Raw genomic sequence first — 15,220 nt, 5'->3', positions numbered from 1 at the left:
AAGCAGGAGAGGAAATTCACTTATTTTGTTGAACTTGATATTGAAAGGTAAACTCCAAAGAGACAAGAAATGTCCTAAACATTCTGGAGCCAAAGAAATGCTGAAACATTTTGACAAATGATGAGTGAATGGACAGTCTTTATGACTGAATACCACATGGTCCTGGTCAGGGAGTAAGGCCGCAGCTCTGAGGTCCTACTGTTCTTGGATTGCCTTTGTTCTTCACATTCCCTTTTTCCCTTCCCCTCATCCCTTCCTGAGACTTCTCCAATAACTCTATAAATCTTTCACCGATGGGAATCCAGGCTTCAAAGACAGAACCATTGGGCGATCTCAGGGGTCTGCTTTTCCCCAGTTTTCTGTAACCACCACTAGATGAAAAAACACGAGAGAGGAGCCTGCTGAGCATCACCAGGAACTGTGCCTGCAGGAGCACCGGGCCAGAGAAGAGCTGACTCTGCTCTCCACTCTGCAGCTGCTCCCCGGCCCAGCCTCCAGACTCTAGGGATCCTCCTCTAGAAGGCAGCCAAGCCAGAACTCCCCATCCTCACCCTCTCCGACACTTTCCTTTGTACAGGGAAACCCTGAGAAGACACTCACCTGGATGCACGGGCTCCTCTGACACTTCTGATGTTCTCTGGGGCTCAGGCAGGGCTACTCCTGTCTGGTTACTGCTGAGCTGAACACAGGGGTCAGAGCTACTTGGTGCTGCCTCCATGCATGGTGAAGAAGGAAACTGTCCTCGGGGAGGAGTTAGGAAAAATGTCCAGAAATAACAGTGTTGTGGGGAGCAGAGGGTCTATCTCTCTCTTTCATTTTGCTCTCCCACTTCCCTCCTTCCCAAGAGGACTTAGTCACGGAGGACCCTGCTCTTAATTAGCCCAGGCTTAGGGCATCCTGTCTGGGGAAAGCAGAACAAACTTTTAGTCCTTCCCATCCCTGAGCAATTACATTTCACAAGTTTTTCAGCTTTTTGTACATAGGGAAAATAAAAGCTCATCAGAGGCTCAATACCAAGTCTGCCTTCAAAAAGGCCTGAAGTCTAGGTTCCCAGAAGATGTCTCAGACTCTGAGTAGGTCATCACTTCTGCTCTTTGTCCTAAGCTCTTCCCAGGATTCTCATAGATAATTGGAGTCAAAATCAGCTCCCTCCTCATCCAGCTATAGGAAGCTCCAATGATTAACTCAAAAATATACCCCAATATTTAAGGAAAGCCTGCATTTGGATCTCAAATCTTCACTTCAGCAAACCACCCCCTGCCCAAAGCTTTAATTCTCCTTGACCCATTATACAGAGGCTCCTGATAATAACCTGTAGGCCCCTGGAAATCCCGTGAAGAAGTTCCACCCCTAAATCCAAATCTGTTCTCCTCTACTGTCTCAGGTGTCCACTATTCTCATACCTGTGCACCTATTAGCACTCAGGCAAGGTGCTTGCAGACACTAATCTCCATGGCATGTCCCTAACCACCAGCTGGGCACGTCTATGTAGGAAGAGCTTGAGGACAGTCTAATGGAGGCAGTTTTGTTTACAACCTGGAACGATCGACAAAATTTAAAGTGAAAATCTGCTTGGTGCTGGAGTAAGACACACATGTGAGACTTACAAAACATTTACATAGATTTCTGGATTCAAGTTTAAACACACCTGTTAAATCCAAGATTGTCAACTGGTATGGAAGAGTATAACTTGAGAATAATATTCCTTCCATTCCTCAAACTGTCTGATCCCAACCCAACTGCCATATAATCTAGGGAAAATTTCCTAAACAGGCATCTACATTTTCTTTGGAAGAAAATGCTGGGAAAATCTGTTTCACAGCTTTTATTGTTGTGTGCAGTTGCTCAGTAATGTTCGACTCTTTGCCACCCCATTACTCTCTCACCTAACAACATACAAAAGAGTCTCTCCCATATCAACACATGTTGCCATACTGTATTTACATAGTTTTTCATTTTATTCATGTCCTTATTAGCAAGCCCTCTATTGATAACTTTTTGTTGTTTTTTCTAATTTTTTTGTGAAAATTGATGTTATAAATTGTCAGACATTTATAAGTGTATACAAATTTTATTTGGAGCAAATCCATAGAGCTGGAATTTTTAGTTCAAAAGTTAAATATGTTTTAGCTATTTCCTTCCATTGGGACCATTTACACTCTATAGATTCTGGATTGTTTTTCACATCACTATGATATGTGAGTTGTTGACTTCCTGATCCACAACCAACCAAAGGGATAATCAAAATTTCATTTTAATTTTAAATTGAAGGCAACAAAAATATCTCAAAAGAAAAATCAATTGGTAATCCATGGAAAATCTTTTCTTTCAATAAAAATTACTATAACTAACTAAAATGAAATTGAACAACTGATCCCACAATTTGTTAAATGAATGAGTTCCTACTTAAAAACCTTCCCACACAGACAACTACAAGTTCAGATGGGTTTGCTGGTGAATTCTATCAAACATTTATGGAAGAAATAACACGAACCCTACACAAAATCTTCTAGCAAAAATAAGGAAAAGAGATCACTACCCCATTCTTCTTATCAAGCGAGAATTATTTTGATACTAAAGGCATCACAGGAAAATAAACCTAAAAAGCAATATTCCTCAGGAACATTGAAGCAAAATTCCTTAATAAAAATACTAAACATTCAAATCCAGCTGTATGTAAAGAAAACAATACACCATAATGAAGTGATGATTTTATTCCAGAAATGCCAGGTTGGTTTATATTAGAAGATTAATTAATATAAATCACCATGTTAACAGAAGTAAAGATAAAACCACATGACCACTTCAAGAGGGGCAGAAAAGCTATTTACCAAAAAAGAATAATCTTTGATTACAACTCTCATTCAGCTAGGAACCAAAGGAATCTTCCTCAAACTGAAAGTAGCATTTAACAAAATCATAGTGCTAATATGAAGCCTTATAAGAGACAATGCCTTCTTCTAAGACAGGGAACACGACAGAGATACCTGTTCTCATCACTTCTACTCAGCTTCATACTGGAAGTGCTAACTAATACAATACAGAAAGAAAATGCAATGGAAAGCATAGGAAATGAACAAAATTATTTATTTACAGACATAATTCTATTTGTACAAAATCCTAAAAAGTCCACAAAAAAGTTACTAGAACTAATAAATGATTATCAAGGTCACAGGATAAAAGCTCAATAAACAAAAATTTATTGCATTGCTCTAAACTTGCAATGAACATTGCAAATGGAAATAAAAAATCTGTAACCATAATATCCAAAAACATGAAAAACTACAGAACACATTAAAAAAAACTGTGCATGGCATGTATCCTTACAATTGTAAAACACTGCTGAGAGACATTAAATAGATCTAAATAGGTGAATATTCTATTTTCATAAATCAGAACATGCAACTGCAACTGTGTTAGAATTTCAATTCTTTCCATATTAGTATATAGACTCAATACAATTTCAATCAAATCCCAGGAGGCTTTTTAAAAAAAATCATAAAGGTGACTTTAACGTTTCTGTGAAAATATGAAGGACCTAGAATACCCAATAAATTTTTTAAAAAGTAACAAAGCTGGAGGACTCACAGTACGCATTAAAAGACTTACTATAAAGCTACAGTAATCAAGACAGAGGGCTTCCCTGGTGGCTCAGTGTTATAAAACCTTCATGTCAATGCAGGAGACACAGGTTCAGTCCCTGGGTTGGAAAGATCTCCTGGAGAAGGAGCGGCAACCCACCCCCGTATTCTTGCCTAGAAAATCCCATGGACAGAAGGGCTTGGCAGGCTACAGTCCGTGGGATCACAAAAAAGAGTCGGACATGACTTGGTGACTAAACACACACAATCAAGACAGAATGCTACTGACATAACATCATGCAGATCAAAGGACATGCAGACCAATAAAATACAAAATTCAGACACAGATCCAAACATATATCTTCAATTGATTTTTTAAATTTTAATTTATAATTAAAATTTTAAATTAAAGTCTAATTTAATTAGACTTTTATTTAGATAATTAAAATATTGTGATGGGTTCTCCATACATCAACATGAATTGGCCATAGGTGTACCTATAAAATATGTATACATATGACAAATAGACTCAAGATGGAGGTTTGTGGCATTGTACAGGAGACAGGGATCAAGATCATCCTCAAGAAAAAGAAATGCAAAAAAGCAAAATGGCTGTCTGAGGAGGACTTACAAGTAGCTGTGAAAAGAAGAGAAGCAAAGGAGAAAAGGAAAGATATACCCATTTGAATGCAGAGTTCCCAAGAATAGCAAGGAGAGATAAGAAAGCCTTCCTCAGTGATCAATGCAGAAAAATAGAGGAAAACAATAGAATGGGAAAGACTAGAGATCTCTTTAAGAAAATTAGAGATACCAAGGGAACATTTCATGAAAAGGTGGCCTCGATAAAGGACAGAAATGGTATGGACCTACCAGAAGCAGGAGATATTAAGAAGAGGTGGCAAGAATACACAGAAGAATCATACAAAGAAGAGCTTCACGACCCAGATAATCACGATGGTCTGATCACTCACCTAGAGCCAGACATCCTGGAATTTGAAGTCAAGCGGGCCTTAGAAGTGTCACTATGAACAAAGCTAGTGGAGGTGATGGAATTCCCATTGAGCTATTTCAAATCTTAAAAGATGATGCTGTGAAAGTTTGCACTCAATATGCCAGCAAATTGGGAAAACTCAGCAGTGGCCACAGGACTGACAAAGGTCAGTTTTCATTCCAATCCCAAAGACAGGCAATGCCAAAGAATGCTCAAACTACCGCACAATTGCACTCATCTCACATGCTAGCAAAGTAATCCTCAAAATTCTCCAAGCCAGGCTTCAACAGTATGTGAACCATGAACTTCCAGTTGTTTCAGCTGGATTTAGAAAAGACAGAGGAACCAGAGATCAAATTGCCAACATCCGAAGGATCATCAAAAAAGAAAGAGAGTTCTAGAAAAACATATATTTCTGCTTTATTGGCTATTACAAAGCCTTTGACTGTGTGGATCAAAACAAACTGTGGAAAATTCTTCAAGAGATGAGAATACCAGACTACCTGACCTGCCTCCTGAGAAACCTGTATGCAGGTCAAGACACAACAGTTAGAACTGGACATGGGACAACAGACTGGTTCCAAATCGGGAAAGGAGTATGTCAACTCAAGGCTGTATATTGTCACCCTGCTTATTTAACTTATATGCAGAGTACATCATGAGAAATGATGGACTGAATGAAGCACAAGCTGGGATCAAGATAGCCAGGAGAAATATCAGTAACCTGAGATATCCAGATGATAACACCCATATGGCAGAAAGCCAAGAAGAATTAAATAAAGAGCCTCTTGATGAAAGTGAAAGTTGGCGTAAAACTCAACATTCAGAAAACTAAAATCATGGCATCTGGTCCCATCACTTCATGGCAAATAGATGGGGAAACAATGGAAACAGTGGCTGACTTTATTTGGGGGGGGGGGGTGCTCCAAAATCACTGCAGATGGTGACTGCAGCCATGAAATTAAAAGATGCTTACTCCTTGGAAGAAGAGTTATGACCAACCTAGACAGCATATTGAAAAGCAGAGACACTACTTTGCCAACAAAGGTCCATCTAGTCAAAGCTATGGTTTTTCCAGTAGTCATGTATGGATGTGACAGATGGACTATAAACAAAGCTGAGTGCCGAAGAGCTGATGCTTTGAAACTGTGGTGTTGGAGAAGACTCTTGAGAGTTCCTTGGACTGCAAGGAGATCCAACCAGTGTATCCTAAAGGAAATCAGTCCTGAATATTCATTGGAAGGACTGATGTTGAAGCTGAAACTCCAAAACTTTGGCCACCTGATGCAAAGAACTGACTCACTGGAAAAGACCCTGATGCTGGGAAAGATTGAAGGCGGGAGGAGAAGGGGATGACACAGGATGAGATAGTTGAATGGCATCACTGACTCAATGGACATCAGTCTGAGTGTACTCCAGGAGTTGGTGATGGACAGGGAAGCCTGGCATGCTGCAGTCCATGGGATCACAAAGAGTCAGACACAACTGAGTGACTGAATTGAACTGAAAATAGTATTGACTTTATATTGGGATTCTTTTGCTTGATACAATCCTGCAGAAACTTATCCATAATGATACATCAATCATACAGTTCAAAACTGTGTGTGAACTGTAGTATTCCACTCAGCAATAGATCTGAGCAAATTCCATGAGATAGTGAAGAACAGGGATGCCTGGCATGCTGCAGTCTGTGGGGTTGCAAAGAATCGGACACAACTGAGTTACTGAACAACAACAATATTCCACTGTCTGGATGTGCCATCACTTATTTAAAATAAATAAATATATATATTTTTTTACCTAAAAATTGTCATTGGGATTTTTGCAGTTTATTCTGAATCAAGCCACCAATATTTATAAACATATCTGGTGGATGCATGTTTTCCTTCATCTTAGGAAACTCTAATAGTGGAATTTCAGGTTTGTATGGTAAGATATTGATATGTTTAACTGTTATTTTTACCATTGTGCATTCCCACCAGCAACGTCTGAGAGTTCCAGTTGCTCCATTTCTTCACAAATAATTCCTGTAGTTAAAAGCAATTAAAGATATATGTTTGGATCTGTGTCTGTATTCTCTGTTCTATTTTATTGGTCTACATGTGCATTGATCCACATAACATTATATCAGTAACATACTGTCTTGATTACTGTAGTTTTGTAGTAAGTCTTTAAATGTGTATTGTGAGTCCTCCAACTTTGTTCTTTTTTTTTTTCAAAAATATTTTGACTATTCTAGGTCCTTCAAAACTGTGTAGAAATCATACAGTCATCTTTTTAACGTTTAAGAAAAATGTCTCCTGGGGATTTAATTGCAATTGCATTGACTCTATAGATGAAACTGGAGAGAATTAATTCTCACAAAATTGTGTGTTCTGATTTATGGAAGTAGAATATTTCTTCACCTTTTCCAGTCCTTTTTAATTTTAGCAATGTTTTATAGATTTAAGTGTTTGGGTCACTCATGTAGCTTGTTAAATGTGTCTTTTATTTTTTTATATTTGGATGTTATTGTAAATTATATTTTATATTTTAAGTTCTATTTCCAATGTTTCTTGCTAGTGTAGAGTAAAATAATAACATTTTGAATATTGAACTTTTATCCTATGACCTCGATAATCATTTATTAGTTCTAGTTACTTTTTTGTGGACTACTTTGGATTTTTTACATATAGAATTAAGTCTGTAAACAAATATTTTATTTCTTATTTCCTAACTGTATGCTCTAATTTCATTATCTTGCTGTATATTGCACTAGTTAGGAATTCCAGTACAATTTTTAGTAGAAGGGATGACAGCAGGTAATCTTTGTCTTATTTCCTGTCTTAGGGGAAAGTATCATCGTCATCATTAGATTTCATATTAGCATCAGGCTTTGGTAGATGGTGTTTTCAGTTTGCAAAAGATTTCCTTTATTCCCAGTTGAATGAACATTTTTACTCATTAAATGCTGATTTTTTGTTAAATAACTTTTATGCCTCTATTGAAGTGATCATGGCATCTGGTCCCATCACTTCATGGCAAATAGATGTGGAAACAGTGACAGATTTTATATTTTTGGGCTCCAAAATCGCTGCAGATGCTCCTTGCAGCCAAGAAATTAATAGACACTTACTATGCCAAAGTCTTTGACTGTGTGGATCACAATAAATTGTGGAAAATTCTGAAAGAGATGGGAATACCAGACCACCTGACCTGCCTCTTGAGAAACCAATATGCAGGTCAGGAAGCAGCAGTTAGAACTGGACATGGAACAACAGACTGGTTCCAAATAGGAAAAGGAGTACGTCAAGGCTGTATATTGTCACCCTGCTTATTTAACTTCTATGCAGAGTACATCAAGAGAAACACTGGGCTGGAGGAAGCACAAGCTGGAGTCAAGATTGCCAGGAGAAATATCAATAACCTCAGATATGTAGATGACACCACCCTTATGGAAGAAAGCAAAGAAGAACCAAAGAGCCTCTTGATGAAAGTGAAAGAGGAGAGTGAAGAAGTTGGCTTAAAGTTCAACATTCAGAAAACTAAGATCATGGCATCTGGTCCCATCACTTCATGGGAAATAGATGGGGAAACAATGGAAACATTGGCTGACTTTATTTTTCTGGGCTCCAAAATCACTGCAGATGGTGATTGCAGCCATGAAATTAAAAGACACTTACTCCTTGGAGGGAAAGTTATGACCAACCTCAGCTCAGTTCAGTTCAGTTCAGTCACTCAGTCATGTCTGACTCTTCGCGACTCCATGAATTGCAGCACGCCAGGCCTCCCTGTCCATTACCAACTCCTGGAGTTCACCCAAACCCATGTGCATCGAGTCGGTGATGCCATCCAGCCATCTCATCCTTTGTCGTCCCCTTCTCCTCCTGCCCTCAATCCCTCCCAGCATCAGGGTCTTTTCAAAAGAGGCAGCTCTTCCATCAGGTGGCCAAAGTACTGGAGTTTCAGCTTCAGCATCAGTCCTTCCAATGAACACCCAGGACTGGTCTCCTTTAGGATGGACTGGTTGGATCTCCTTGCAGTCCAAGGGATTCTCAAGAGTCTTCTCCAGCACCAACCTAGAGAGCATATTAAAAAGCAGAGAAATTACTTTGCCAATAAACTTCTGTCCAGTCAAGGCTGTGGTTTTTCCAGTGGTTATATATGGATGTGAGAGTTGGACTGTGAAGAAAGCTAAGCACCAAAGAATTGATGCTTTTGAACTGTGGTGTTGGAGAAGACTCTTGAGAGTCCCTGGGGTTGCAAGGAGATCCAACCAGTCCATCCTAAAGGAGATCAGTCCTGGGGGATCATTGGAAGGACTGATGTTGAAGCTGAAATTCCAATACTTTGGCCACCTGATGCAAAAAGCTGACTCATTTGAAAAGAGCCTGATGCTGGGAAAGATTGAGGGCAGGAGGAGAAGGGGACGACAGAGGATGAGATGGCTGGATGGCATCACTGACACAATGGACATGGGTTTGGGTGGACTCCGGGAGTTCGTGATGGACAGGGAGGCCTGGCGTGCTTCAGTTCATGGGGTTGCAAAGAGTCAGACAGGACTTAGTTACTGAACTCAACTGAACTCCTTGGAAGAAAAGTTATGACCAACCTAGACAGCATATTGAAAAGCAGAGACCTTTGCCAACAAAGGTCCGTCTAGTCAAAGCCATGGTTTTTCCAGTGTTCATGTATGGCTGTGAGAGTTGGACTATAAAGAAAGCTGAGCACCGAAGAGTTAATGCTTTTGAACTGTGGTGTTGGAGAAGACTCTTGAGAGTCCCTTGGACTGCAAGGAGATCCAACCAGTCCATTCTAAAGGAAATCAGTCCTGAATGTTCATTGGAAGGACTGATGCTGAAGCTGAAACTCCAAAACTTTGGCCACCTGATGCAAAGAACTGACTCATGTGATATAAACATGTATAATATCATATAAGAAATGAACTGCCAGTCTAGGTTCGATGCAGGGTGCAGGATGCTTGGGGCTAGTGTACTGGGATGACCCGGAGGGATGATGTTGGGGGCGAGGTGGGAAGGGGGTTCGAGATTGGGAAGATGTGTTACACCCACGGCAGATTCATGTTGATGTGTGGCAAAACCAATACAATATTGTAAAGTAAAAATAATAATAATAGTACAATAAATAATAATAAAAATTTAAAAAAATAAAAGAACTGACTCATTTGAAAAGACCCTGATGCTGGGAAAGATTGAAGGCAGGAGGAGAAGGGGATGACAGAGGATGAGATGTTTGGATGGCATCACTGGCTCACTGGACATAAGTCTGAGTAAATTCCGGGAGTTGGCGATGGACAGGGAGGCCTGGCGTACTGCAGTCCATGGGGTCACAAAGAGTCGGACAGGACTGAGCGACTGAACTGAACTCTTTAATACTGTTAAACACGATGAATTATATTAATTGATCTGTAAATATTAAATCAATCTGGCATTTGTGAAATTAAATCCCTAATTTTTTTGACATAGTTGTTGAGTTTAATTTTCAAGTATTTAATGAGGATTTTTAAATTTCTATTTATGAGGAATATTGGTTTGTAGATTTACTTCTCTGTGGTGTCTTCAATACCAAGATAATGGTGGTATAAATAATAAGATAATAAGAGGAATGGAGCAGAGTTGCTTCTACTTATTTTTAGGAAGATTTTGTATAAGAGTGATACTATTTCTTCCTTAAACATTTGATTGAATCCACCAGTAAGTCCATCTGAAATTGTAGTTTCCTTTCTGAGAATGTTTCTCTTGCTTGTGCTCAGTTGCTTCAATCATATTTGGGTTTTTGCAACCCTATGGACTGAAGCCAACCAGGCTCCCTTGTCCAAGAGATTCTCAGTCAAGAATACGGGGCGTGGGTCGCTATGCCTTCCTCCAGGTTATGTTCCTGATGCAGAGATCAACCCACATCTCCTATGTCTCCTACGTTGCAAGAGAATTCTTTATCCACTGAGCCACCTGGGAAGCCCTGAGAATGTTTCTAATTCAGATCAATTCCAATGAATTCAGTTCACTGAACATGTTTAGAAATTTCTGGTTGTTCAGTTTCTTTTTGAGTCACTGTTGGTAATGTTTATCTTACAGAACGTTTACCATTTTATTGGGTTTTAATTTGTTTTCTCTTAAAATATGCCTTATTTTGGTCTTTCCATTTAAAATTAACATAAAATTTTGATTATATTTTAGGTGAGAATTACATCAGGAGATCAAAGAGCTCTCCTACCATACAGTGCTCGTGGTTGTTCAAATCAGTCCAAAATCTGTAGAGTATAATAATTCAGTGCCAATAAAATGCTGTAGGTACAACAAGTGTGGAATTTCTTCACCTAGAAATTTTAACTCTAGGGATTTTTCCATATATAAGAATTTTTGTGGACTTATAAATTTTGAAAACAGTGTAGCTTAATTTTTACAATGAAAACAATGAAGTTGATCAACAGAGGGCTGCCTAATAAACAGCAGGACATCCATATGAAGGAACACTATGCAAAAAAGAGAAGTAGAACAGCATGTGTCAATATGGGAGAGTATCTTTTATATATTGTTAAATGAAAGGGAAAATGGTGTATAACATTTTTACAACATTTTCTTCAAAGGAATATGTAGATATCTGCTTACAAGATTTTTTAAAGATTGTTTAAGATTATATTGCAATCTGGTTGGGCATGGGCAGTTTGAAGGATGGAAGGAATATTATTCTCAATTTATAGCCTTCTGTAACAGTGACATTCTCAGATTTAACAGGTATATATAAAATGAAATACAAATTTCAGTAAATGCTTTGTAACTTTCACATGTCTGCCTCATTCCAGCACCAATTTATATTTTCCAGTTGTACCAGGTTGTAAATATAACTACTTGCATTCGGCTAGTTTTATACTCTTCCTACATGGAATTGGCCAGCTGGTGATCAGGGACATTCCATGGAGATCAATGCCTGCAAGAGCCTTGCTTGGAATCATACAAAGCCACATGTATGAGAAGAGTGGAAACCTGAGACAGTAGCCTAGAGCAGTTAGACTTAGGGGTAGAAACTTTCCATGGGGTTTTGGAGATCCTCGGGGGATTTTTGTTGAGGTTAAATTTTGACTGAGACCAAAATGCGGCCCTTTTTTAAGTTATTGGGGCATATTTTAGAGGTCAATTACAGATTTTCCTATTGGAGGGTGATGAGCTGAATTTGGCTCCAATTATCAAGTGAATCCTGGGGAGAGCATAGCATAAAGAACAGAAGGGGTGATCTGCTCAGAGTTTGAGACATCTTCTGGAAGCCTAGACTTGGGGTCTTTGAGAAGGCAGCCTTGAATTGAGAAGCCTCTGGTGAGATCTTGTGTTTCCAATTAAACAAAAAAGTTGAAAAAGTTCTGAAACTTAATTGCTCAAGGATGAGAATGAATCAAAGTTTGTTCAGCTCTCCCAAGACTGCTTGCTGAGGGATGCCCTGAGCCTGGGCTAATTAAGAACAGGGTCCTCAATGACCAAGTCCCCTTGGGAAGGAGGGAAGTGGGAGAAAAGGAGGGAAGTGGGACAGAAGGAGAGAGAGAGACCCTCTGCTCCCCACAACACTGTTATTTCTGGGCGTTTTTCCTAACTCCTCCCCGAGGACAGTTTCCTTCTTCACCATGCACGGAGGCAGCACCAAATAGCTTCAACTCCTGTGTTCAGCTCAGCAGTAGCCAGACAGGAGTAGCCCTGCCTGAGCCCCAGAGAGCATCAGAAGTGGCAGAGGAGCCTGTGCATCCAGGTGAGTGTGTTCTCAGAGTTCCCCTGTACAAAGGAAAGTGTCGGAGAGGATGAGGATGGGGAGTTCTGGCTTGGCTGCCTTCTAGAGGAGGACGCCAAGAATCTGAAGGCTGGGCCAGGGAGCAGCTGGGAAATGGCTCCTCTCCTAATACGCCAGCAGAGCGAAGAGCAGACTCAGCTCTTCTCTGACCCAGTGCTCGTGCAGGCGCAGCTCCTGATGTTGCTCAGCAGGCTCCTCTCTAGTGTTTATCTAGTGATGTTTATCTAGTGATGGTTACCCAAAAGGGGGGAAAAGCAGACCACAGAGATCTCCTGGTAGTTCTGTCCCTGAAGCCTGGATTCCCATCAGTGAAAGATTTACAGAGATACTGGGAAGGTCCGAGGAAGGGGAGAGAGGAAGGGAAAATGGTAACCAGAAGAAGGAAAGCAGACCAAGAATAATAGGATAGAGGGGACATGGCTTATGGGCCTTGGCCAGGACCTTGTACTTTTAAACCATATATTAAACATTCATATGTCCATCCTCTACCAGAAATTGTCATATTTTCACCACTACTTACCTCAAGAATAGCTTGCATATAATGTATTTTTCTGTATATAATTGTGTATAATACATAGAAGATGCATCTTTGCTCTCATGGGTTTATATCTAACATCATACATGGACCATGAATAAATAAAATTAAATTTCCTGTCCCTGTTTCTTGCCTTATTTTTCTATGGCCTGGTTAGTAAACTAACATCTTAAATACTTCCCTTCTTTGTTTTGTGTCTGGAATAATCTCCATTGCCCCCTTGGATATAAGCTCCACAGTGCAGGGATGCTTGTTTGGTACACTGCTTCATTTATTTCACATTCAAGTAAGGTTGGGATGAACAATTAAACACAAAAATAATATCAGGTAATAATAAGTGCTAGGAAGGAAACTGAAGTCTAAGAATACCATGTCTTTCCAATGTGAGGGAGGGTAATTGGAAAGAGTCCCCTGATGAGATGACGTTAGTGTGGTGGGATGGATGAAGTGGTAGAGATTCAGGCACATGGAGTGTCTGAGAGCCTTGGATCTAAACTTGTCAATGCTGGGCACCATCTTTCTTTCCTTCCCAGACTTTGTGAAAAATAGAGTTGAATAGGAATGAATCTACCTAGAAATTTATCCCAGGCTCAAACAGTTTCCATTCGGAGCACTAATGGGAATAGGGAAATTTTTAAATCTGGAGAAACCAGATAATGCTCTTAGACCCCCTTGCCTTTCTTCTGCTGACCCCAAGGTGGGTCTCTGTACTACCAATCAGGATGAAGCATAGGGTAAATTTCAGTCCTTTGAACATCTTCTTAAATGCTACTATGTCATCTGCCGCAATGAGCCAAAGAGAAAAGAACAACCCCCAGATCCAAGGGGCTGACACAGCAGCAAAACTGGCTTCTTTTAAGCCTTAACCTTTGTTTCCTGTGAGAAAGCACATCTAGTTGGGGGCAAAAAGCCAAGGGAGGTTTTTTTCACAGCATAAAGATGATGGTATCTTCATCCATTCTACGCAGTGAGCTTTTAGCTGGATGTGAGGTGACAACATTTAGGTCTGACTTGGTACAGAGCATCCTAGTGGGGGCCCCTCATCTGGTCACCAGACTGGAAATAGTTCCTCATCCTAATCTGTGCTCCTCTCTTAAAAGAAGGACCAAGTGGAGCAGCGTTTCTTTTCTTTTGATCTCTAGGTTTCCCAAGGAGCAGAAACAAGGACTGAATGATGAGTAATCACTCAAGTGTCACTGAATTCTGCCTTTTAGGGTTCTCAGGGTCTCAAGAACTACACCACGTTCTTTTTGCTGTATTCTTTCTCTTCTACTCAGTGACGATAATCAGCACCATGGTCATCATTGTGATTGTCTGTGTCGATAAACGTCTGCAGTCCCCCATGTATTTCTTCCTCGGTCATCCCTCTGCCTTGGAGATCATGATCACATCCCTTATCGTCCCTGCGATGTTCTCGGGCTTGCTGCTCCCTGGGATGCAGACAATATCTCTGGCTGCATGTGTTGCCCAGCTCTTCCTGTACCTTGCTCTGGGAACCACAGAGTTTGCCCTGTTGGGAGCGATGGCTGTGGACCATTACGTGGCTGTCTGTAACCCCTTGAGGTACAACACCATTATGAACAGCCGCACCTGCATCTCGGTGGTGACTGGGTCATGGGTGTTTGGGTTCCTTTCTGAAATCTGGCCAGTCTATGCCACATTTCAGTTTACCTTCTGCAAATCAAACGTCTTAGACCATTTTTTCTGTGACCGAGGTCAGTTGCTCAAGCTGTCCTGTGATGACACTGTTTTCACAGAGTTTGTTCTGTTTTTAATGGCTGTTTTCATCATCATTGGTTCACTGGCCCCAACAATTGTCTCCTACACCTACATCATCTCCACCATCCTCACGATCCCCACCGCCTCCGGCCGCAGGAAAGCCTTCTCTACGTGTGCCTCCCTCTTCACCTTTGTTGTCATCGGCTGTGGCAGCTGCTTGTTCCTCTACATGAAACCCAAGCAAACGCAGGCAGCCGAGTACAATAAAATAGTCTCCCTGTTGATTTCCGTGTTAACCCCTTTGCTGAACCCTTTCATCTTCACTCCGGAATGACAAAGTCAAACAGGCCCTTCGAGACGGAGTGAAACGTGGCTGTCAACTCCTCAAAGATTAACTCTTCTCTCAGTTCCTTTTTTTGGTGGAACAGCCTGCATTATGAATTATTCAGGAACCTAGAAAACACTAATTTTTCTCTTTTAGCATCATCACCATCACAAAAATTAAATAAGATGTACCACTTCTGATTAGGCCATGTAAAGACAGGTAAAAATAAAACCCATTTTCTGCTCACTTGAGTATCATTGCCTTAGTTTAAACTGCTATTTTGCATCCACTCTTGA

At 40.3% G+C, this 15,220-nt stretch overlaps 1 pseudogene; it reads left to right on the top strand.

Moving 5' to 3' along the window:
* The first annotated feature begins 14,051 nt into the window (after positions 1-14,051).
* LOC128046817 (olfactory receptor 9A2-like) lies at positions 14,052-14,994 on the top strand (annotated as a pseudogene).
* Positions 14,995-15,220: the final 226 nt, after the last annotated feature.

Source organism: Budorcas taxicolor, chromosome 4 (assembly GCF_023091745.1).
Source record: "Budorcas taxicolor isolate Tak-1 chromosome 4, Takin1.1, whole genome shotgun sequence".
NCBI lineage: Eukaryota > Metazoa > Chordata > Mammalia > Artiodactyla > Bovidae > Budorcas > Budorcas taxicolor.
The sequence above is the reverse complement of the archived record's forward strand: the minus strand, read 5'-3'. Positions and strand labels throughout refer to the sequence as shown.